Source organism: Apium graveolens, chromosome 10, assembly GCF_009905375.1.
Source record: "Apium graveolens cultivar Ventura chromosome 10, ASM990537v1, whole genome shotgun sequence".
NCBI lineage: Eukaryota > Viridiplantae > Streptophyta > Magnoliopsida > Apiales > Apiaceae > Apium > Apium graveolens.
Genome location: NC_133656.1, coordinates 217,760,451 through 217,786,559, shown reverse-complemented (window position 1 = coordinate 217,786,559; position 26,109 = coordinate 217,760,451). Strand labels below are relative to the sequence as shown.

The 26,109-nt window shown below is 37.5% G+C and overlaps 1 non-coding gene and 1 pseudogene across 1 annotated transcript; one reads left to right on the top strand and one right to left on the bottom strand.

Annotated features, from left to right (window-relative positions):
• Positions 1–3,963: 3,963 nt before the first annotated feature.
• LOC141691813 (uncharacterized) lies at positions 3,964–6,372 on the top strand (annotated as a pseudogene).
• LOC141694332 (small nucleolar RNA R71) lies at positions 4,087–4,193 on the bottom strand. The gene has a single exon (XR_012563648.1). It is a non-coding gene; the product is annotated as a small nucleolar RNA R71 (small nucleolar RNA).
• Positions 6,373–26,109: the final 19,737 nt, after the last annotated feature.

Here is a 26,109-nt window from a genome sequence, read left to right as displayed (position 1 = left end):
GGTTATAGATACGCAAATAACTCTCTCTAACATGTTTTCATATTAATATACATGGAGTTTATTATATTGATTAGCAATTAATCAATCACATACCAACATCTTATTTTTTGGACAATTTTTTTTGGTATCTCTAAAATTACTTTTTTATATTTATATGTGTTGCTTAAATCTTAATTTACGGGTAAATTAATCCAACAAGTTTCTAGTTAAAACAGTTTCGAGCTTTCGCAAAAAAAAAAAATCATACGAGCACGATTAAATAAGTGCTTAATAGTTTATTCTCTGTCGTACCAATATCTGAATTCGACCGTCACTCGTCCGCGAATTTTCTGAGAACACATACTCATTTATAAGGATATAGGTCATATTTGTAAAAAAACAAAACAGTTTCCTTGTGTTCCAGAATTGTAAAAATCAAACAAATTAATAGAAATAAGTTTTTTTTTATCTTCTCAAAGGTGTCATGAGTCACAAGTAAGTGTTCATAGTGTGAGGAACACGAGGCTTGTGTTGGATCGGAATCCAGCCGGGCCTAGAAGAAGAAGAGCTCTTTAGCAGAAATAAACTTTCGAACTAATGACACTCAAAGAAATGCCAAGGTCATGGCACCTCACGATAAATATGGTGATGAAAACACATCCATTGGGATAAAGCTGACAATGGTGAATCTTCAACTCAGCAAGAGCCTAGGGATAAAGGGAAGCAAGGAAAACCTTAACTCGGCCTCCACCACCGCTTTATACACATATAGTCTAGTACGACTCAAGTTACAAGTCCTCTCATTGGACTTGGCTCTGCAAACTCTGATACATTTAGGGAAGGAGTAGCTCGGCCTGATCTCATCGACGTCCTCGTTACTAAGCACGCTTCTATGATAGAAGGCGTCAAGATGCACAGTGCTCGAGTACTCATCAGCTAGTTCATCTAACATGCTCTTCAAGCTATTCAAACAACGGCTAAGAAAGCATATCTTTAAATGACCGCATCGTAGCACACTTGTTCATCGTAGCTGAGAGGGAGGGCTTGTTGATGTGATTTTCAGCCATATTGCAAGAGTAAACACTTGTGAGAATGAGAGCTTTTGAACTAAGAAAATTTTGGGAGAAGTTGAGAAATAAAGGTGTAAAATGAAAATGAGCACTTCTCATCTTCTTTTATAAAAAAGGGGAACCTGTTACAGCAGGTCACAACTCTGTCTGGTTCGCGTTAGCAAGTAGCACTAAAAAAACCGATAGATGGCAGCAAAACAGTTAAGAACTGAAAGGAAAGGACATAATAAACGAATAAGGTGATACAAAATATTGTCTATCGTGTCAGTCCTCCAGGAAAAGCTTAATAAAGCTAAACACAAGATAATGGTCCTAATCCAAGACTAATTATGCTAATCATAACGATTAGTGAAAACATTTTGGCAAGAGCAAATTTTAGCTCTTAAACTAAGTCGTCTGTAGCCGAGAAAGTTGAAGTTTAGGAACGTTCATGAGAACAAGTTTCGTGAAGACTATAACGTCCACAAAAACAAGTTTCGTGAAGAGTATAAAGTTCACGTGAACAAGTTTCGTGAAGACTAGAACGTCCATGGAAACGAGTTTCGTGAAGAGTAGAACGTTCATGAGAACAAGTTTCGTGAAAACTAGAACGTCCACAAAAATAAGTTTCGTCCTAATCCAAGACTAATTACGCTAATCATAACGATTAGTGAAAACATTTTGGCAAGAGCAAATTTTAGCTCTTACACTAAGTCGTCTGTAGCCGAGAAAGTTGAAGTTTAGGAACGTTCACGAGAACAAGTTTCGTGAAGACTATAACGTCCACAAAAACAAGTTTCGTGAAGAGTATAAAGTTCACGTGAACAAGTTTCGTGAAGACTAGAACGTCCATGGAAACGAGTTTCGTGAAGAGTAGAACGTTCATGAGAACAAGTTTCATGAAAACTAGAACGTCCATAAAAATAAGTTTCGTAAAGAGTAGAAGGTTCACGAGAACAAGTTTCGTGAAGAGTAGAACGTTCACGAGAATAACTTTTGTGAAGACTACAACGTTCGCGAAAACAAATTTCGTGAAAAGAACGTCAACAGAAACAAGTTTTGTCAAGACGACTCCCGGCCGACAAGGACCCTCACGGAGGCCTGGTCCCGGCCGACTAAGAGCAAGCTAAGTCGAGTCCTCCACATAGGGGGATTGGTGATAGAATATATTTTTATGTATATTTTAGATGATTTTATTCCCATATTAATTATATTTTGCATTGATTTGGATATTTATTTAATAGATTTTAATGATTTATTGTAGGAAATAAAGAATCCTTGAATTGGAAGGATTTGGAGCGAAAAGACCTATTTTGGAGTGAAAATAGAAGAAAATTCGTATTATTTGGCTATACGGCCTGCAAATACTGTTTGGGCCATATCTAGAGATCCAGAAATCCGTTTTTGATCATCTTACAGTCCACGCGAAGCTTGCAAGATTTCCCTTAATTCAGAGATGGGCCCAAAAGCAAAGTCCAACTGGAAGAGCCCGAAAACTGGGGGTAAAAATAGCTGCGAATTTTATAAATTCCTACTCCATTGTGTAATTCTTTTTGTATTATTATTAGAATATTAAAAATACTTTTAATATTAGAAATAGGATCAGATATTATTATTGGAGGATACTTTTAGTTTTGTTATGAGTTTTTATCATTAGTTACAAGGAGACATACGGATGTTTACAAAAAAGCTAGGATTTATGTCTTTCATCTTCTTCATTGGATTCTTTGTTTAAGCTTGGATCTCAATTTCTTCATTAATATAAAAGTTTAAGGTATTCTTAATCTTTTCTTATTTATTAGCATATATTTTCTATGACTTTCTTTATTGTTCTTGTTGTTTTTATTGCTAATATGAGTGAGTAGTTTTATTCTAGGGTTTAAGGGAAGCCATGTTTGCACCATGACAATTCTCTGATTTGTTAGTAGTTTAATGGGTAAAGAGTGATTCTAATTGATATGTTTTATTATTTAATCTATGTAATTGACCAATATCGTGGATTAATTGTATGCAAATAGGGGTAATAGATCGAGAGATTTTACTCGCTAGAGGCATACATACGATTAGCAGAATTGAGGATTAGTGCGAGAGCATAATTGGATTTCTGAAAGTGTTAATGCTTGAGAGAGATTAACCATTACTTTAATTACTCGACCCAATAAATTGTTATATTTCAGTGAATGTTTTGGTGTAAGCATGGTGAACCTATATTGACCTAGACTTTAGTTATTTGATTTTAACCACACAAAATTTGCATTATTTAGTTAGCTAAAAATTCACAACACTCGATTTAATCCAGAAACAATTTGTAGTAGTTGAATTAAAATCCTTGAAATAGTCTCCTTGTGGATACGACCCGTACTTGCCTATATCTGCTAACAACAGACACCGTGCACTTGCGGTATTACAATTTTACACATCAAGTTTTTGGCGCCGCTGCCGGGGAGACGCCTAGTTTCTATAGATTTTATTTTGATTATTTTAGATTGTTTCCTTTGTCTCATTGGAGGTTCATTCCAATTGAGGCATATTTCACTGCCTTTTCTTATTTTAGTTGTTAATGCCCAGGTCCACAAAAGAAGCAGAAGTAACTCCTCTTAGTCCGGATTTTGGGATTACTTGTCAGCAATACATAGAACGAGTAAGAAAAGAAAGGCACCAAAATATCGGTGATTCAAAGATCATAATGGCAGAACTTCCTATTAAATCTTTGAAGAACTATTCACAGCCCTCTCCGAGTGGTGTGCCTACGGGTCTTACTATGCCAACTATTGAAGCAACAAATTTTGAGATCAAACCGGCGTTGCTTACTATGATCCAATAAAATCAGTTTGCTGGTCTTCCATCTGAAGACCCTACACTTCATCTGCAAAGGTTTTAACAACTCTGTTCAACCATCAAACATCGAGGTGTCACTACAGACCAACTTAAAGTCATGTTGTTCGGGTTTTCTCTTCGTGACAAAGCTCAAAAATGGTTGAATGATATCAATGTGACTGAGTGGAATGCAATTGCTCAAGCTTTCTTAACTGAGTTTTTCCCTCCGAACAGAACTGATGATTTGATTGACAAGATGACGGGTTTCAAACAAGAGTATGGAGAGTCTCTAAAAGATGCTTGGGAGAGATTCAAAAATCTTCAACGTGCATGCCCTCATCATGGTCTTGAGAAGTGGTTTATGATAAAACGCTTCTATAATGGTCTTGATCCTGAAACCAAAGGTACGGTTGATAATGCTACAGGTGGTGTATATTTAGATAAAGGAGTCGATGATGCATATACTTTTCTTGCAAATTTGGCTACTCATCACTTCAATAACCCGAGAGCACCTAAGAAGGGCGGTAAACTTGAAGTGGAGGCTTATTCTCTCTTATCATCTCAGCTCGCTGCGTTAACTCAGGAGATTCATTCTTTGAAGACCTCACAATCATCTGCTCCTCTTATGAGTATTAATGCATTGTCATCCATGGCTCCTACGAATCATCTTGTTTGTGAAGTGTGTGGAATCCAAGGCCATATGGGTAATGAGTGCTCATACAATTTTCAGAATTCACAAAATTTTCAGATGGAGCAAGCAAATGTTTTTCAGCAGAGGCAGCAATATAATCCATACTCCAACACTTATAATCCTGGTTGGAGAGACCATCCGAATTTCTCATATAGGAACAACAATGCTCAAAATCTTCCTATGCCTAATCAGCAACACCAGTATCAACAATCTTATCAGAGTTCTCAACAACAACAGTATAGGCCTTCTCAGGGACCTATGAATCCTCCTGGATTTCAGAAGCCTCCTCAAAATTACGCTCCTCAAGCTAGTCAAGCTGCACAGCCTGATCAAACAAATGAGATGCTGAAATTACTGATGCAAGAGATTAAAGATATGAAAGTCCATAACAAGATGATGGAAACTCAGATTGCACAATTGGCTAGTTCTTCAACTGCAAGGCAGCCTGGCTCTTTACCATCACAACCAACAAATCCAAAGGAAAATGTGAATGCTATTTCTCTTAGGAGTGGTCTTACATATGATGGTCCTTCAATGCCTAATACTGATGTGATTGATGAGAAAGCAAAGGAAACCATCAAAGATGTCAAGGTGGATAATGTTGATCAGACAAACAAGAGTGGAACTGAAGGAAGCAAGAAAGCTGAGAACGAGAAGATTGTAAATACTCCTCCACTATTTGTGCTTAAGTTGCCGTTTCCTAGCAGGATGAACAGGACAAAGGTAGATCAACAGTTTGGTAAGTTCATGACACTTGTCAAGAATCTTGAGGTAACAGTTCCTTTCACTGATTTAATTTCTCAAGTTCCATCATATGCAAAGTTTTTAAAGGATATTTTGACCAAGAAACGATCTTTTGGTGAGGTGGAGACGGTAGCTTTTACTGAAGAGTGTAGTGCTGTTTTACAAAATAAGTCTCCACCTAAAATTAAAGATCCCGGAAGTTTTTCAATCCCTTGTCATTTAGGTGCATTATTTATTGACAAAGCTTTGTGTGACTTAGGCTCTAGCGTCTCTGTCATGCCTCTCTCAATTTTTTAAAAATTAAACATGGGTGAGTTGAAATACACACAAATGACATTGCAAATGGCGGACCGTTCCATAAAATACCCTATGGGTATTTTAGAGAATGTGCCTGTCAGGGTTGGAAAATTCTATATTTCTGTGGACTTTGTAGTGTTGGATATGGAAGAGGATAGCCAAATTCCCATTATCTTGGGTAGGCCATTCCTATGTACTGCAGGTGCTGTTATTGATGTTAAAAGTGGGACTTTAACTTTGAGTGTTGGTGATGATAAAATTACTTTTACTCTAACCTCTGCTCTTAAGTCCCCTTTGTTTGAGAATATTTGTTGCAGGATTGATGTTATTGATGAAATTGTTCATGATGAGCTACCACAAATTTTGTTGAATGATGTGTTGGAAGCAGTTCTTATGCTTGAAGCTTCTGAAGGGGAAGGACATTCTGAAGTTGACTCGTTGATTCTTGAGTTGGATGGTAAGGCTGATCCAAGCCAAGGTTGTGAGGTAACAAACACTATTACTTCTTGTGATAAACCTCAGGTAAAAAAATTAGAGTTAAAGCCTTTGCCATCTAATCTCAAGTATTTGTTTCTTGATGATAATGAGTCCTTTCCTGTGATTGTCAGTTCTGATCTTGACGATGGTCAAATCTCTAAGCTTCTTACTGTGTTGCGTATGCATCGAAAAGTGATTGGGTATAGTATTGATGATCTTAAAGGGATTAGCCCAAACTTCTGCATGCATAAAATTCACCTAGATGAGGATCATAATCCTTGTATACAGGGACAACGCCGCTTGAACCCTAACATGTAAGAGGTTGTTAAAAAAGAAGTCTTAAAACTACTTGATGCGGGCATCATTTACCCAATTTCTGACTCAAAATGGGTAAGCCCGGTTCAAGAGTTCCAAAAAAAGGAGTTGTCACTGTTTGGCGGATGTGTATTGATTATCGTAGATTAAACACTGCCACTAAAAAAGATCATTACCCTCTTCCATTCATTGATCAAATGCTTGAGAGACTTGCTAAACATAAATTCTTTTGCTATTTGGATGGGTATTCAGGGTTCTTTCAGATCCCTATACATCCTGATGACCAGGAAAAGACTAGATTCACATGTCCATATGGTACCTTTGCATATCGAAGAGTGCCGTTTGGAATGTGTAATGCTCCTGCTACTTTTCAGCGTTGCATGACATCCATATTTTCTGATTTCATTGAGTCAATTATGGAAGTATTTATGGATGATTTCAGTGTTTATGGTTCTAATTTTGATGTGTGTTTGCATAATCTCTCTAAAGTGCTTAAACGTTGTGAAGAAGTTAACTTGGTTTTAAATTTGGAAAAGGGCCACTTCATGGTCAATGAAGGAGTGGTACTTGGTCATCTTATTTCTGAACGTGGCATCCAAGTTGACAAAGCAAAAATTGAGGTGATTGAGAAACTTCCTCCTCCTGTTAATGTCAAGGGAGTGAGGAGTTTCTTAGGTCATGCGGGGTTTTATCGACGTTTTATAAAAGATTTTTCAAAAATTGCAAAATCCCTCACTCAATTGTTGCTTAAGGATGCCACTTTTGAGTTTACTGATGCTTGTCTAGAGTCTTTTTACAGGATAAAGAATGCTTTGATAACTGCACCAATCATACAACCCCCAGACTGGAATCTTCCTTTCGAAATTATGTGTGATGCAAGTGATTACACTGTAGGTGCAGTTCTTGGTCAAAGAAAAGATAAGGTATTGCACGCTATCTACTATGCAAGTAAAACCTTGGATGAAGCTCAGGTGAACTATGCTACTACAGAGAAGGAGCTTCTAGCTGTTGTCTATGCTCTTGACAAGTTTCGAACATATCTCATTGGTTCAAAAGTCATTATTCATACGGACCATTCTGCACTGAAATATCTCTTGGCGAAGAAAGAAGCAAAACTGAGACTTATTCGATGGATTTTGTTACTCCAAGAATTCGACTTGGAAATCAAGGACAAGAAAGGTGCTGAGAACGTGGTTGCAGATCATCTCTCACGACTACGTTTTAAATCAGATATTGCATCAGACATTCCTATTGACGACTCTTTTCCAAATGATCACTTATTTGCAGTTGCAACTAAAACTCCATGGTATGCAGATTTTGCAAACTTTTGTGTGAGTGGCTCTCATCCTCCCGAATTGACCTATCAACAAAGAAAGAGGTTCTATCACGATGCTAAGCAATATTTTTGGGATGACCCTTTCTTGTATCGAAAGTGCGCTAATGGTATCTTTCGTAAATGTGTTCCTGAGTTTGAAGTAAATGACATTCTCAAACATTGTCATTCTCTAGCATGTGGAGGGCACCACGGTCCTTCTAAAACCGCTGCAAAGGTGCTTCAATTCGGTTTCTTTTGGCCTTCTCTATTTAAAGATACTCGTGATTTTTGTCTGGCTTGTGATGCATGCCAAAGAACGGGTAATATTTCAAAACGCCATGAGATGCCACAGACTGGTATTCTAGAAGTCGAGATTTTTGATGTATGGGGTGTTGATTTCAGGGGACCTTTTCCAACTTCTTGTGGAATGAAATACATCTTAGTTGCAGTTGATTATGTGTCTAAGTGGGTTGAAGCAATTGGATCCGCAACCAATGATTCAAAATTTGTCATGAAGCTCTTTAAAAATATTATCTTCCCACGTTTTGGAGTTCCAAGGACTGTGATTAGTGATGGTGGTTCCCACTTTAGGCGTCGACAATTTGAAACTTTGTTGAAAAAGTATGGTGTTACTCACAAGATTGGTCTAGCTTATCATCCTCAGACAAGTGGCCAAGTTGAGGTTTCAAATCATCAAATCAAAAGCATCCTAGAGAAGGTGGTGGCCAAGTCTCGAAAAGATTGGTACTTGAAGTTAGATGATGCATTATGGGCTTATTGAACAACTTATAAGACCCCTATTGGCACTACCCCCTACCGGTTGATCTATGGTAAGGCATGTCACTTGCCGGTTGAGCTTGAATATCGTGCTTTTTGGGCTATCAAAGAGCTCAACATGGATTTAAAGGCCGTGGGTGAAGCAAGACTTCTTCAACTGAATGAATAAGATGAGCTTCGTTTTGATGCTTATGATAATTCTCGGATTTACAAGGAGAGAACGAAGAAGATGCACGATAAAGCAATATTACGTAGAGATTTTCAAGTTGGCGATAAGGTCTTATTATTTAATTCTAGACTTCGGCTTTTTCCGGGAAAGCTCAAATCTAGATGGTCCGGACCATTCACTATGACTGGAGTAAAATTTCATGGTGCTATTGAGATTATGGGGCAAGATGGAACAAGATTTAAGGTCAACGGTCAATGCCTTAAATTGTATGTGAACGGAGCCTTTATTGGAAAAATGGAGACGATTCGTCTCAATGATCTCATCACGAGTGTCTAAATCGAGGTTAGAAGTCAAGCTAATGACTTTAAACGAGCGCTTTTTGGGAGGCAACCCAAGATTTTGTATAAGTTATTATTATTATTTTTTCTCTCTTTCTTTCTTTTTTCTAGGTAGAATTTTCTGTATATTTTATCTTCTTTTTATTCCCGCAAGGTGCCTTGATAATTTTTGTGTGAAGTGTTTCAGGAAGGAACAAAACTTTTACTTGATTTGGATGTGTTTTTTTTAAAAGGATGAATTTTCAAAATTTCAGATGTGTGCAAAAAAAAATGGTGGTAAAATTCTCCTTTCTGCTACCCGTGATGCGTTTTCTCCTCCCCACTGGTGAGGAGGCTCCCTGGAAAATGAATAAAGCGGAAGAAAAACATGAGACCTGGGGTGCATCTTTGTTGCACGCGGTTACTACCCCTCTCTGGAAAATCAACACAGGAAACCCCATGGTGCATACTTTCCTACCCATGGGTACTTCACCTCCCTGGAAAAATCATGTTTTGGAAAGCAAAACTCCCTCGCGCGTAAAGCTCTACCCAGGTGCAACACTCTCTCTGCCACACTAGTATTGTAAGTTGTTAAAACCCCCACCCCCTCCCATTTTCACGCACGTAACCCCCTTATATAATTATGTATACATTTTATTCAATTTAACTATTTGATTAATTTATGTAACTTTTTTTTTCTTTTCTTTTTTCAATTCTTTTTTTTTATAATTTTATTATTAGCTTTATTTATTACATTACATATTTGTTAATATTATATTAATATTTATATATGTATGTATATTTTATTATTATGTATATTATTATTATCTAATTTTTTATTTTTTATTTTTCTTTTATTTCTTTATAATTGTTTTTAAAACTTATATATATATATATATATATATTTTGTACAGTATCTTATACACTACCTATATATATATATATTTTAAAATATTATTTGTATTAATTTTTATGAGTAATATTATTTGTACATATATGTTTGCTTTTCTTTATATTAGTATTGTTATTAATTTTTTTTTCTTTCTTTCTTTAAATATACTTTTTACTCATGTATAATATATTATATTTTATATATTTGCATTATATTTATAATTATGTTTTACGCATATATTTATATAATATATAATTTGTATTCTACATGTAAGTATGTATTTTATTAGTAAAATTAATAAAAACAAATTTGTACGTATGTATATTGTTTTGTTATGTACGTGCGTGTAACCTACCAGCAACACCCCAGCCCACCTCCCCTCGCAGACTCCATCACAAAAATAATAAGGACGCTTTCATAGAGTTTTTCTTTTCCTTCACTGGTTCTTCACCAAGGTTGTTCACCGACTTCTAATAAGAACAGGTGTTCAGACTTGTTCCCTACACTATATTCTATCAAAGCCAGAGCAGACTCAAAGCCCTGATCTTCTTTGGTTTTATATATCTCTGCCACACGGTCTCTACCTACATATACGAGCACTCTGTATTGTGTCTCGAATAGAACACACCCACGCTCGGAGTTTTCTGCCTTCACTTGGGCTTATTCAGCGCGTAACGGCTCTTGTTCTTTCCTTGTGTGCCTATACTATCACGTACCTGATAAACACCACCATATTCCCTGCTGCGTTCCATCGGAGATTGATCGTATCTGGCCTCTGCTTTTTGTCAGTCTGTCGGTAATTGCAAGACAATGATTCTATTGTGGTTGTGCCTATTGTTAGTCTGTATTGCCACGTGCACAAATTTAACTTAAACCAGCCACAGAGCACCAATAATTCTTCCTGCTAGTCACGACGTCTTCTTCTGTTGCACCCCGGGTATTATTCAGTTTTTCTACCGTAAGTCTCTGTCTCTACAACCAAGAACATCCGCTAAACCAACTGCTACAAGAGTTGTCTTGCACTGTTGTAAATTTACTAGCAGCATCTTGTTCTATTACAACATAGTTCGTCCTACATCTTCCTCTAAGTCTCCTCTCAAGAAGAAATAAAAGAAAATTTCTGAAGACACGGAAGTTTTTCAAAAGTATCCGGTTGTTAAGACTATTGGGGACACACAACCAGCTCGTTATATTGTTTTATCTGAACGTCCGGTGCTTCCCAATCGGTATGTATGTCCTCGAACAACTATTGAATTGTGTATTGATGCAGAATTTGAAAATAAATTGGATAAGGTTGGATGGAGTAATCTCTATTCGATGAATGAGCCCTCTTATGCTCCTCTTACATGTGAGTTCCTCAGTTCTTTCACAGTCACTAGTGATGGTTTGTTATCTTTTCGGATTGCAAATAAAGATCATGAGATTACAAAAGCTCGGTTGGCCGACATGTTTGATTGGCAGTTAGTAGAGCAACAACCACTTCCTGAAAATTATGAAACTCCCTTTTGGCTCAAAATTACAGGATTGCCAATCACTCAAAGATATATTGCTCAGACTGCCTTGGCCTCAGATATCATCAACCCTTGTTATCGTTATTTTGCTAGAATTTTATCATTTACCCTATATGGTCGTGCAGAGAGCAATAATAAAATTCAAACTGGGGAGCTTGCTTTGTTGTACTATTTTGATGCGGAGCTTCCGGTAGACTGGACAAGTTTGTTGATAGAAAGGTTCTTGTATCAAGCCGAGCGGCGTACTGGTGCTCTGGTCATTGGGGGATTTGTCACTCGTATTGCTGAGCTACTAAATATTTTTGGTCGTTACACGACTAATTTGAAGGCAGCGACTGGGTGGTCTACACAAATTGATCTTAAGTACATCACTAGTATGCATATGATGCGTCAACATGGTAAGAAAGGGTTGTCTCTAGCACCTCACAAACGCGACAGAGTACAACCAGAGGTGACTACAGAGCCAGTGATATCTCTCGAGCAACAAGTTGTTGAGCTAAGGGCAAACCAGATGCAAATCATACAAAATCAAGAGAGGATGGGGAAACAATTGGATGACATCTCTGCTTCTATTCAGAGATATTTCTCGCATCCTGCACCTTAATCCCATGGGAGTTTTCTTTCTTTTTAGTGTAGATTTTTATTTTGTTCTTTTTGTATTTTGTTAGTTAGTTCATTGGGGACAATGAACCACTTAAGTGTGGGGATGCGTTCCAAGTGTTAAAAATCCAAAAATATATATATATATATATATATAAATTCAAAAAAAAAATTAAAAATTAAAAAAAAATTAAAAAATTAAAAAAATCTTGTATATTCCCATGTCTCGTAGTGTGTTAACAAGGATAATTACACATCATGTGAGCTTCTTTTGCATAATTAGTTGATATGTCATATCTATAGAAAATCATTTGTTGCATGATGATTCCTAGTATGTGCTTGCGAAAATTATAAAATTTGAGATGCATCTTTGTCAATTTTAGTAAGTACTGAAGCATGCTTTCACCTTGTGAGATCTTAAGCCTAATTTATGATTGATACTTTCTATATCAATCGAATTTTTATTGTTGTGTGTTGTTCATCATTGATTATGTGCTCTAGAACTTGTTTTGAACCTTGTTGAGACTACATGATATGTGTATGCATGGAAATGATAAAGGCACTAGGATAAACCTCATTTACCTAAACAGTACCCATAAATTATATCTCTAGTGAACCCCTTTGAGCTTTATATCCGTTCTTTTGATATGTCACCACTCTAAATGCTTGGACCTACTTTTTTTGTCCTTGTCTTGATTTACTAGTAGACCAATTTGATTTATTTGAGGGTTGGTGAAAGCATAGTGTGGGGATTCTTTGTTATGGTGTGCTAGTTTGGTGGGAATTGGAATGGCTGGCTAGCTACTTCCTCTTTAATAAGATTGAAGAAAGAGAAAAAAAAGGGAAAAAAAAGAAAAGTTAAGTACTCCTTTGAGACCATTGGGTGGCAAGTGTAATATCATATGAAAGGGACGATCCATGTACATGTGCTGGTATTAAGTGCATGGTACTAGAAATTAAGGGGGATTAACCTAATAACCCTTATTTTTCTTGGTGACTTTTCGCTGTCCTTGGTTACTGGAGAATTACTTAACTTTGAAAAAAAAGAAAAAAAAAAGAGTTTGTGTTCATTGGTTTGTGCAATATGAAGTGGGAAACTACATGGTTATATGTGCTTGGACTTAATGCTTGTAAGAGTTCGTTCAGCCTTTGCATGATTTAATTTCATATTGAGTGCTTAATTAAAAATGATTATTATGCTCTATTAGTTTGTCAAGTTAGCCACTTGTGAGCCTTTTTCTTGATATCCTGCCCTTTGCCTTAGCCACATTACAACATTCGATAAAGACCTTTTGATTTGTGTATGCATATATTCAAAGTAGTGGAGATTTGGTTGACAACCAAGCTTATGGTAGCACGTAACTTCATTGATTGAACTTGAGTGAATACACTTAGCCTATACACTTGTGTGATTTGAGAGTTGTGTGAGTTTTTCTATCCATAGCATGTTACTTACCAAAGGCGACATTGATGATTGTTTCATGTTATTTTTTGTCTATTTAGACAATGTGTGTGTACTTGGATTATTGTGTACAAATGATGTGCGAATTAGAAAGACTGTCAAAATTGTGTAATTGTAGTTTACATGTGTGAAATGCTATGAGATGTTGCATGCTTGAGACTTGGCAGAAAAGGAAAAAAAATGAATTTTGTAGGTAAATTCACTATAAACCTTCACGAGACAACACTCGTCCTACTAGGGCTGCTTAGGGGTTTAAAGGCTTGTTGCATATGCTCAATGCAATCGTGTCATCTACGAAAATGATGTTAGTTAGATAGGACTAAGTTTTTTTTGTTTATTTGCCCGAGGACGCGCAAATGCTTAGTGTGGGGATGTTTGATAGAATATATTTTTATGTATATTTTAGATGATTTTATTCCCATATTAATTATATTTTGCATTGATTTGGATATTTATTTAATAGATTTTAATGATTTATTGTAGGAAATAAAGAATCCTTGACTTGGAAGGATTTGGAGCGAAAAGACCTATTTTGGAGTGAAAATAGAAGAAAATTCGTATTATTTGGCTATACGGCCTGCAAATACTGTTTGGGCCATATCAAGAGATCCAGAAATCCGTTTTTGATCATCTTACAGTCCACGCGAAGCTTGCAAGATTTCCCTTAATTCAGAGATGGGCCCAAAAGCAAAGTCCAACTGGAAGAGCCCGAAAACTGGGGGGTAAAAACAGCTGCGAATTTTATAAATTCCTACTCCATTGTGGAATTCTTTTTATATTATTATTAGAACATTAAAAATACTTTTAATATTAGAAATAGGATCAGATATTATTATTGGAGGATACTTTTAGTTTTGTTATGAGTTTTTATCATTAGTTACAAGGAGACATACGGATGTTTACAAAAAAGCTAGGGTTTATGTCTTTCATCTTCTTCATTGGATTCTTTGTTTAAGCTTGGATCTCAATTTCTTCATTAATATAAAAGTTTAAGGTATTCTTAATCTCTTCTTATTTATTAGCATATATTTTCTATGACTTTCTTTATTGTTCTTGTTGTTTTTATTGCTAATATGAGTGAGTAGTTTTATTCTAGGGTTTAAGGGAAGCCATGTTTGCACCATGACAATTCTCTGATTTGTTAGTAGTTTAATGGGTAAAGAGTGATTCTAATTGATATGTTTTATTATTTAATCTATGTAATTGGCCAATATCGTGGATTAATTGTATGCAAATAGGGGTAATAGATGGAGAGATTTTACTCGCTAGAGGCATACATACGATTAGCAGAATTGAGGATTAGTGCGAGAGCATAATTAGATTTCTGAAAGTGTTAATGCTTGAGAGAGATTAACCATTACTTTAATTACTCGACCCAATAAATTGTTATATTTCAGTGAATCTTTTGGTGTAAGCACGGTGAACCTATATTGCCCTAGACTTTAGTTATTTGATTTTAACCACACAAAATTTGCATTATTTAGTTAGCTAAAAATTCACAACACTCGATTTAATCTAGAAACAATTTGTAGTAGTTAAATTAAAATCCTTGAAACAGTCTCCTTGTGGATACGACCCGTACTTGCCTATATCTGCTAACAACAGACACCGTGCACTTGCGGTATTACAATTTTACACATCAATTAGCCCGAGTAAAATGCTCATCAAACAAAAATCTGAGGACCTCCACGAAGGATTGGTCTCGGCCCCCCATGGGGATGATCTTGGTTGGCTAAGAGCCTCCCGTGGATTCTCCGTGACCCTCATGGGAAATTTTTAGACCAAAACTTGAAATTTTTCAAAATATTCAGATTTTTAACTAAGCCTTATTTAGGGCCGATTAATAAAGATTAGCCTCAATTAAGGGCCGATTAATAAAGATTAACCTCAATTAAGGGTCGATTAGTATATATAGCACATAGTTAGCCTCAATTAAGGTTAATCAGTGACTTGTGTGATATAATTAGCTCCGTTTAGAGCCGTTTAATCTATCAACATTCACAATTAGCCTAGATTAGGGTTAATTAGTGACTTGCGCGTGCTGATTAGCTTCGTTTAGGGCCATTTAGCCACGTTTAGCGCTGCATAGTCTGAATTAAGGCCAATTAACGTACTTTAGCATAAAATTAGATTAAATTAAGCCTAATTAACAGCTTATACATATAAATTAACCCCGTTTAGGATCAATTAGCCCCATTTAGGATCAATTAGCCCCGATTAGGGCCTATTGGTAGCTTTCACATCACAATTGACCTTGACCAAGGTTAAAATATGATTAACGCTCGTTTTCTAATCCCGATTAGGACAGTTTATTGTCTAACAATATTGCATTAGCCTGTGTAAAGGCCTAAAAATGTGTATAATCATAGACAATATATATAAGTCGTTGTAAATGTGTAGTTCGCTCCACATTTTATGAATAAAACGATGATACCTATAAAGGGCTGCTACCGAGTTAGGGTCGATACCAATAAAAGGCCGAAAGTATCCTGAGTCGCGAATAGACCTTTGTAACTTCCATGAAAACTCGAGTAATTTTTCCGGAAGTTGGGGGCAAATGATATGGATAAAAAATACATCCTAAAAAAATACATCCTAAAGACACATTAAACGTCACATTCATTACGCTTGGAATTCATGTCCAAAGCCTACTACAAACCAGGCCGGTCAAGCCAGTCACGAACTAAAAACGGTCAGGTCGTCAAGATCCACGAACATAAGTTATTCGTGGGCGAGGCCCAATACGGCTGGAAGATTGGAGACATGACGATCAACGTGGACACAAACTTCTACAAGGAAAGATCTAGAATCACCTGCCATACAAGAGTCTTAATTATTATCTAAGTTGAAGACTTGTCCACCAAGTCTCTCAACACACGTCTAACCCTAAACTCACCTCTATATAAATGGCTCTAACCCTCAACCTAGAACTATGTTTTTGGCTTGATTCTCTGCAAGACAGATATACGTAGGCATGTTACGAGTACAACCAGTCCACGAATGTGAGATTAACCATTAAAGCCCAGAACCCAAAAACCCTAGTACTGAATACTAACGAACCCTAATTTTTATTCCAAACATTATTATTATTATTATTATTATTATTATTATTATTATTATTATTATTTATAAGATGTATACTCCCTCCGTCCCTCCAGGTACTTTATATTGGGGAACGGGGGTTCGGCACGCATTTTAAAACTCCCGTAAAGTATTGTTCCCTAAATAATTTTAAATATTTTTTCTATTAAATAAAATAAAATATTTAAATTTATATAAAGAAAAAGAAAATTTTAAAAATAAATTATAGAGGTATATTTTATGTTAGACTTAAATGCGTGACAAATATGAGAAAAAAGTATGTAAAGAAATTAGTGAAATGGAGGGAGTATAAAATGTATATAAAATAAAAATAATATTAATTTTTACTTTGGTTATTCAGTCTATTTGCTCTGGACCGAAATATTTTTAAAAAGGACCAGATTGAACACATTTTTTAATTTGATTTATTTGATCTGGACCGAAATTCTGAAAAAAGTAGGATCATACCAAATTAATATGGTTCACTTTTTTTCCGATTTTAATTAAATTTTGCTCACCCCTAAATAAGGTAAGATTTGTTCAATTAAAGTGATATTTTGATTATTTTTTTCAAAGAAAAATATTAGATACCCAAAATTAGATTTCAAAATCGTTTTAAAATGTCACGTGGTTATCATATAATTTATAAGATATAATCCCAATATTCATATCAATATAAATAAATTAAATAACCCAATATGAGATCCAAAACATATAATATATCAGTAGAGTTGCAACGAGTAAGGGAGGAATAAATATCAAGAAAAGCTCAGAAGCATTCTGATAATTGAAGGTGGTGTTAACCACCTGCGGGGTGTGTAAAGATAAACACAAACGCGACATGTCTGTTAGGACCAAATAAAATGGGTGTGAGTCTGTGAGATGTGTTATCAGAGATGAGTGGGGAAGTTTTTTTCAAGCGAGAGCAGGGCTGAGCATTCGGTCGGTTCGGTCAGAAACCGCGCCGAACCAAATTAACCGAAAACCGAATTACATTTTTTTTCAAAACCAAACTGAACCGATTTAATATCTGGACCGAACCGTCAACCGAACCGAATTATTTCGGTTAGTTCGGTTCGGTTTTTCAAACCGAAATAATTGATTTCAAAATAAAGTTCTGTTACCCCCTTTTTATCCAATATCTTAAATTGATTTCTCTCTTTTAAACAAACCCAACAGATCAGCTATTATTGAAACCTTGAAATAAAGCAGAGCTTGCTGATCTGTTACATTATCTGATGAATGCACACATGTCGAATTTGCTAATACCAAAATCAGAAGACTGATGAAGGGTAGAGAACTGAAAATAATGGTTCTAAAATAAGAAGAAAAAATGATGTAGCCTGTAGAGATGAAGGTATCTATTTATATGATACCTATAGCGGCGGCGGCTTCTAATGTTCAGTTCAGTTCTTTAGTTTCATTTCACAGTGTTTTGTTTAATACTTATTTTTTACTGAATTATATAATATATATATAATATAATTGAAAAATACAAGTATATTTATTTTGGTTAATTTGGTCAAAACCAAACCAAAATTCTGGTAAACCGAACCGAACCGGTTTTAATTCGGTTAAAACCGAAAAACCGAAATAACTGAAATTTTTAAAAAAACTTTTGTTATAGCCAAAATTTGGTACAAAAGTTATGTGGATCAAATCCGGGTCGACATAATTCAATTTGGGCGAATGCCAAGAAAACGGGTTTTCGCGGACGGCCAAGGACGGACGACCAAGGAAGATCGGCCAAGAAAATGAGTTTTCGTGGTTGGGTTGGCACGAGGCCAAGCCCTTGGCTGGGTTGGCACGAGGCCAAGCCCTTGGACAGGTTGGCGCGAGCCAAAGCCCTTGGACAAGTTAGGGCGCGCCCTCTTAATAAGAGAAATCAAAGGATTGATGACAAGGGCGACGCCAAGAGAAAGACTTGAGCGCGCCCTCACTCTCAGTTTGTCACAGAACTTGACTTGAACATGCCGCTTGATGGACTGCTTGGACACTTGGGGAAGAACAATCAATGAACGCTTGGACAATAGAGAAGGCGCTCCCTCCCCTAAGGGAAGGAGGCGCGCCCTCATGATGTAAAGGACCTTCAATGTGCTCTGGAAAGAGCGTAGGGCGCGCCCTATATGGGAAATGGTTTTGGACAGGTTCCAAACATGGCTGTTTGGACGGATTTCGTGGAAGGCTCAAGGAAGATGGAGTTAATTATGACTAACGTATTTGATGCAGGTACTCTATTGAAGAACTCCTTCCTGTAGCACATCTACAGGAAAGGCGGTGTCCGTGGTCAGAGACTTCCAGGGGTATGCCTGGACTGAAGGCCTCCTCCTGTAGTAAATGGGTGTCCTCATTGGGGATGTGGGGTGAAATCTGGTGTGTGCTTTGGGAGCTCTGTCTCTGTAGTCAACGGGTGTCCTCGTTGGGAGACTTTGGAGTATCCTACACTTTGCACCCAAAACCTTGGGATCACTTGTCCTGCAATCTGGTAGGGGCTCCTTATCGGGGGACAAGGATGCGTCCAACATTTGGGGTGAACCACAGCTATACCTGCGTCCACAGACTAGAGAAACAGCTGGTAGCGGAGGGTTATCCTTGGCCAGGGAGATGCTTTATCCGTGAAGTCTCGAAGCCGTGGACGAGTCTTGGGCCTTTGTGATTGGGCCTCATCGGCGGACATTCCTAAAGCTAGTAGAAGACGGTTTCCGGTAGGGTTCCTACTGGGCCTCGGGATAAGAAATCTAAGCCCGTTAGGTTTCTTGTTCCCCAAGAACTACATGGGCTTGATTCCCTATAAATAGGGATAAGTAGGCAAATTGTAGGGGGTCAGAAGCGAGAGCGCAAAGGAGCCACCACTAACCCTAAGCATTCTCAGCCCCCAATAATCACCACCTTCCGACGAATACTGTTCATCGGATCCACCGGTTACTGTTCACGTTTCCGACGAAGAACCGCCGTCACAGATCTTGTTTCCGGCTACGAACCTCAAGTCTTGTGGCTCCCAAATTCCTCCGTCAACAAATTGGCGCTAGAAGGAGGGGCTAATCAATATCTGCATCTAGGAGGAAAGATGCCTCATAATTGTGATGGGAGTACTTACAAGGAAGATAATTCTGAGAAATTTATGGGCATGATTATAGTTGTTCGTCCAACCCCGAACGTTGGGGGCCAACCACGTGTCCTTATTAGCAACGCGGATCCGTTGGAGTAGCTATACCGCATGGGTGATGCTTTTAATATCCAGAATTCGACGCTGAGTATGGTGGAGAAACATAAAATTAGGAGAAGTCGCCACCATACTCGTTCTGGTCAAGCGTCTGAAAAAGCTCCGATGGTTAAGAGAAGTGCTCCGGGCAATCATGACGAGACCCATGGCGACCATATGCCAATTACTCCGCGATGATTGAATTACTCTGGGAACACAACTTCAATTATCGAACTTGTCAATAAGAACACAAATGGACGAGAAGTGTTACGGGTGGATAATCAGATAGCTCCACACCCGTATCGATCTTGACGAGCTTTGGATGAACAATGCCGGGTGGAGGCCTTGACGGACGAGGGATGACAAGGCTTTGCTGCTCTGAAGGATCGACTTGGTATATGGTTGGGAGATGATGATCTGAGAATGTTGCTTCTGCAGTGGCAGATGGAGGTCAGTCAAGGAGATACAACGCCCCGTGGCTTAACGCGTGTGCCCCTGAATCTCTTACGGGATTAGGAGCGGCACCGCGGCCATGAGCGAGCTCCTCCTCGTGATTTGGTGGGAAGATATGGATGAGATTACGAAAGTGACTGGCATAGAAGGTTTGAATAGCGTGATAGGTGGAATCTGAATTATCTTACCAGCCCTACTGAAGGGAGATATGAAAGATGCTTGAAGAATGATAGGATTGCCTATGCACGGAATAACAGAGATGTACGGACTCATAATGATGTTCAGGCTCGAAGCAGTGAACGTGCCCATGCTTTGGTTAAGTTGTAAAATGATGATCAAGGAATAACTCAAGATAAATGCCAAATGATCCCACAACCGTGAGGCGGAGGTCAGACAGATGCTCGGATGGTGGATCAAAAACCCTTAACGGTCCCTGATCAACGAAGTTGGACAAGAGTGTCTCTTCACCCTTGAGGGTAATCCCCCAGGGTAACATCTAACTTGTTATGTTGTGATTTCTGTTATTCTTTTCTTGAGCATGTGCAAGACGGAAATTTTGAAAGATATTCTCTGCATAAAGGGAAATCTCCACAAATTTTGTGGACAACAATAACTAAGGACGCATCCTCCAGGGTGCACACTCTACTTGGTAGGTGCCCTGATAAGCGTTTCCTTTTTAGAGCATGCCCTCAAAAGAATAACAGAACTTCAGAAGGCATGACTCCAAGGAATCAAAAATGATTACAAGGAAATTCTTATATTGGAACTTCAAAGAAATTATTGGAGAAGCGAGGCTCCGTGATACGTGTGTGCCCCTAATTCCCAAATGAATTATAGGAAGAGGCACCGCGAACACAAGCGAGCCCCTCCACTTGACATAGTTGATATGAGTGTCGTATATATATCTCTGACTTATGCCATCATATGTGCCTTAAGATGAGACATATGTCATTACTTTAACTTTGATTGAAAATAAGTTACAAGAAGGTGCGGCTCCGGGACGTTAACGAGTGATTGCTTTCACCTAGCAATAATATGTTAGTGAGATCCTTGTATGCATGTAGAAGCCCCTGCGTTTACAACCTCCACGAAGGAGAATTAAAGGAATAATAAGTTTTTATACAAAATACAACAGAATAAGATTATGGTGCACCTGTACATGTATAAAGGCGCGCGCTTTAAAAAGATACAAAGCATTCACCCGGCTAGCCCCTTATTGAGGAGCTTTATATGGCCAATCTGCTACTCATGTGCAAAGGACGCGCCTTTGCTTAAATAAAAATATGAAGTCAAAGTTGTGATGATAAGGCGCGCCTTCAGAATAGTTCCCTGGAAATAATAGATATTGTATAACATTTTGACAGAATGTTCAGTATGAGGGTTAATAGAGACATACACAAGAAAATTTAAGAGAAAAAATAAATAAAATGGTGGTAGCTTGGGTGAAGCTGCCTGCATGTGGCATGTAACAGGAGAATATGTGGACTTGTGTTGGGGATAGGGTCCGTGTGTATTGTATAAAAGGCTGAAGAAAAATGTATATCATATAAATAAAAGTTGGAAGAAGCATGCCCCGCTTTTAGAGTGGATATATGGGTATCTGATTAAGCAACAAGGGATAGTTTTGCAGGCTCTATATATACTTTTTATGAACTAGAGAGAGCCCTCAAATATGGGAAAAAAAGGTATCCGTAACTGGAGGTTAAATGTCCTGGGGATCACAGTAGAAGAAAAATATAGATGTATGATCAATATGTCAAAGCAACAACATTTAATGGTACCTCAGGACGCGCCCTTCTGATTAAAAATTGATGGCAAATCTGCAAGTATCAAATTAATTGTGTTTGGAAAAGGAAGTGAAGCACCAGGACGCGCCCTATGTTACACAAATAAAGTTCATCTTATAAAATTTGGTGGATGGCTAGTTTTGAAAATAGAGGTTAACATAGAGAAATATAAGAAGGTGGAAACCAATTAAAAAAAATTGGAAGGTTGTATAGCGTGTGGTGTGTATGGTTACAATTCAAACAAAGCAGGACTCCATGTTGAGACAAAATACTCAATTGTGAAGACAAAAATATGTAATATGTGGGTGTCCAGTGTTTGGTACATTGAGAAGTTAAGTTGCAAAGTCAGAAAATTGAGATAAAGCGAGTAGATGATGTGTACAAGAACTGAAGAACACTACGAGTGAACCAAGATTGTGAAGAAAATTTGACGATTTCTAAATATAAAAAAAACTATCAAATTATAGGCCAAGTGGATGGATAAAATTGCATATACAAAAGAGACTAGTACAGATTGGATGAGAAGAAATAAAAAATTTAATGAAGTGTTTCTTTAGAAGGGCGCGTCCTCATACAGATAGAAGGAAGAAAAAGTCATTTAAATTAATAAAAGGGTGATTTATTTATTTCAAGACATGATGTTTAGAACCTGAATAAAGCAACATGTCTAATTGGGATTGACAAGTGAAAAGAAACAAAAAGTGATCGAAACTTGGTCGCGCATCCACAAAAGAAGGCTACGAAATCAAAGCAGCCAACCAGTAGAAAAGAAGAAGACAAGCATATGTTTTTTGTTCATATGAATAGTTTGAGAGGTCAGATTTTGGAGATCATATATAAATTTGATTCCTAGTTGGTATTGGAATTAAAACGAAGGTGAATCTGATGGGCATATGCCATTTAAAATGATGATTAAAAATATAAAGTAGGTGTGTTTGGGTGTCCATGCAATGGAAATAATAATATGAAAATAAAAGTGGTCAACTATAGATACATTCATGTGGTTGCCCAAAATATTATGGCGATTTATAGACTTGCAAGGCGCGTCTTTAACAAAAAGAGAGGTGGAAGTTTTTGTGTATTAATAGGGCGTACATATCATGAAGGCGGACTTAAAATGACTAAGGATGTGCCATGTAGAATGTTAATTGCGTATACTATGATGGATTGCAAGGGAAAAACCAACTCACTGTGCTGCACCACGAAGGACGTGCCATATACAAGTTTAAAGAAACAATATTTTGAAACATAGCATGCACTGCTCCGAAATAAATAATGGAAGACAAGTCAAGTACACAAGCCATGCTATTTGAGTTGGCTAATAAAGCAGTTGTCCATTTGGAAATCAATATGTGCTGACAATATAAAATAAAATGAAACTGAAGAAGGCCTTGAAAGCCTTGAAATCGCAGTGATTTAAAGGAAGAGTGTATGATTTACGTGTTAATGCAGCAATATGTAGTGTAGTAAAGCTAGTAAGGGCGCGCCTAAGAAGACTGCTTGGCATGGAAAAGCAGGGAAATATTAGCAATATATGAAGAAGTAAACAAGCTTGGATGATTGTGGAGGAAAAATCTATTTCATGACTTTAAATATATAGCTACTAAAAGAACATGGCAAATGCACTAGGCGCGTCCTCACATGTTCAACGAAAAAAAAGTAAAGATGAACTCACCTTACTTTTGATCATGTGAACATGTAAACGGGATGAATGTTTGGAAATGAAAATTATGGGACACGTGGATTTATAAAATAGTAATACACTTGAAGACCTGCACATACATGTATTCAAAGTTGGTAGGTCAAAATGGAGAAATTCCAGAATTAACAAGAAAATATGTTGGCTTACTTAAGTGGACGCATGTGAAAAAATAAAGCAATATGGATGGGTATAATGGTTTTGGTTGACTACATGCATACATAATGGCTTCGTTGAGGAAAAAGAAGCAGCACACGTCTTAGGAAATAACTGAAGATGGGTTCGATTGTTGGAGCTACAGGGAAAGAAAACTAAAGTGATATAGAATTGAATCTCTTACATGCAGTTCGGTTTGGTGAACAATAGAAAGGCGCGTCCTCTGTTGCACAAATAAAAGAGAAGCAAATGAGGTGATGAGCTCGTAATATAATGTGTTTGTCACTGTTGAGATGAAAGTATTGAAGATGGGCCTGCGAATCATTTGAAGGAAAGATGAAGCTTGTGAGTATGTATGTGGAAAGATAAAGCGGGACCAGCAAGGATTAACATGATGGATTATAAAATAAAATAAGAGCAAGGTGGAGTAAAAGCAGTGCAATGATGTAACTACGTCCTATTTGCTAGCCTGCCATGAAGTTTTGAGGACGCGCCTAAAAAAAATAATATTTGAAAATATAGCAAGGCGCGTCCTGCGTTGCATAATAAAAAGTCATATTTTAAAGAAAGAATTATTGAGAAGATAATTTGGACTTTCACGCTTTGATAAAGTGAAAAAAGGTTACGAGGTTGTTGGGATGGCCCAATTAAAAAAAACATAAAATGATGTGACAAGAACATAGGAGAGGAGTGCAAGGCGCGTCAAAGAAAAAGAAGAACTATAATACACTGGAAAAATAAGGCGCACCCTTCAACAAAATACAAGATCAAAGCATCATCTGGCTAGTGCATAAATGAGAAGCTATATTTGAAGTAAAAAAAAAAGAAAAAAAAAAGAGGAAAGTTGCATGCAAGCCCTAAAAATAAAAAAAAATTAAAATTAAAAGCAGAAACAGAGTGATAGCTAGATTAAATAAAGGCAATGTTAAGGTTATGGAGGCGATGCACAAGGGACATGCCAAGGTATTTCCATTTGGGCGTACCCTCGGGGGTAGGGTGCAAGTGATTGTTTCCGTGGTCTCACATAGTTCTATGAATGGAAGATAGATGAATTTTCTCAAAATCAAGAAAATGCCCAACTCAAGAAAACGCCCAAGCTTAGGAAAGCGTTCAACTTTAAAGAAATTCTTCCAAGAGAGATGCACCTCTTGTGTTGTGTTGAGATTACTCTGATATTCCTCCAAAATATTAATCTTGAAGATATTTTATGAAGTTTTGTTACATGAATACTTTTGCAGAAGATCTTGTCGAGGTTGATGCTCCTCTTACAGAGGACGCGCCCTCTAAGGATGAATACCCTTATCGAGGTAGATGCTTCTCTGTAAGGAAGGTCCCTCCAAGAATGATTCTCCTTGTGGAGGTAGATGCTCCTCTTATAGAGGACGCGCCCTCTAAGAATGATTCCCAATCTGGAGGTAGATGCTCCTCTTATAGAGGACGCGCCCTCGAAGGACGATTTCCCTTATCGAGATAGATGATATTCTAATTGAAGGCGCGCACCCGGGGGTAGGACGCATGTGATTGGTTACGTGGCATCACATTATGCCACAAACATAAGATAAATGGATTTTTCTCAAAATCAGGGAAATGGCCAAACTCGAGGAAACTCTCAAAAATCCCTCCGAGAAGATGTCTCATTTTGAGATGACTCTACTTGATATGCCTCTTCGTGAGATGCTTATACTTGAGATGCCTCATTGTGAGATTCCCATGTGTTATATGCTTCTATGTGAAATACCTCTTTGTTAAATGAATACAAATGATCAAGGAGGTAATGCATGTCTACCTCCCCTTAGCTCAGACTTCACTTGTTTTATCAAAAAATTTATGACTTTCTTGAAAATACCCTTATCGAGGTAGATGCTCCTCTTACAGAGGACGCGCCCTCAAAGAAAAAAATACCTTGTCGAGGTAGATGCTCTTCTTGCAGAGGACGCGCCTTCCAAGGATGAAGAATTTATTAGGGATGATGCTCCTCTTATAGAGGACGTGCCCTCCAGAGATAAAAAACCTTGTCGATGGAAATGCTCCTCAAAGAGAGGGTGTACCCTCAAAGTTTAAAGACTTTGTCGGGTTAGATGCATTTATTACAGAGGAATTTCCCTCAAAGGGGTGGGAAAGATGCCAAGACCGAGGACACGCCTACATAGATGAAGATGTGGAGGGCGCGCCCTCATGATTAAGGATAACATAAATTTTTGCTTGGGTTTAAAGATAATGGGGACGATTATCTTCCACGATGAACGTATTAATCGGTTAAAATTCTTTGGCTTCACCCTGAAAGATACACCAACATAGGTGTGCCTTATTGAGATAACG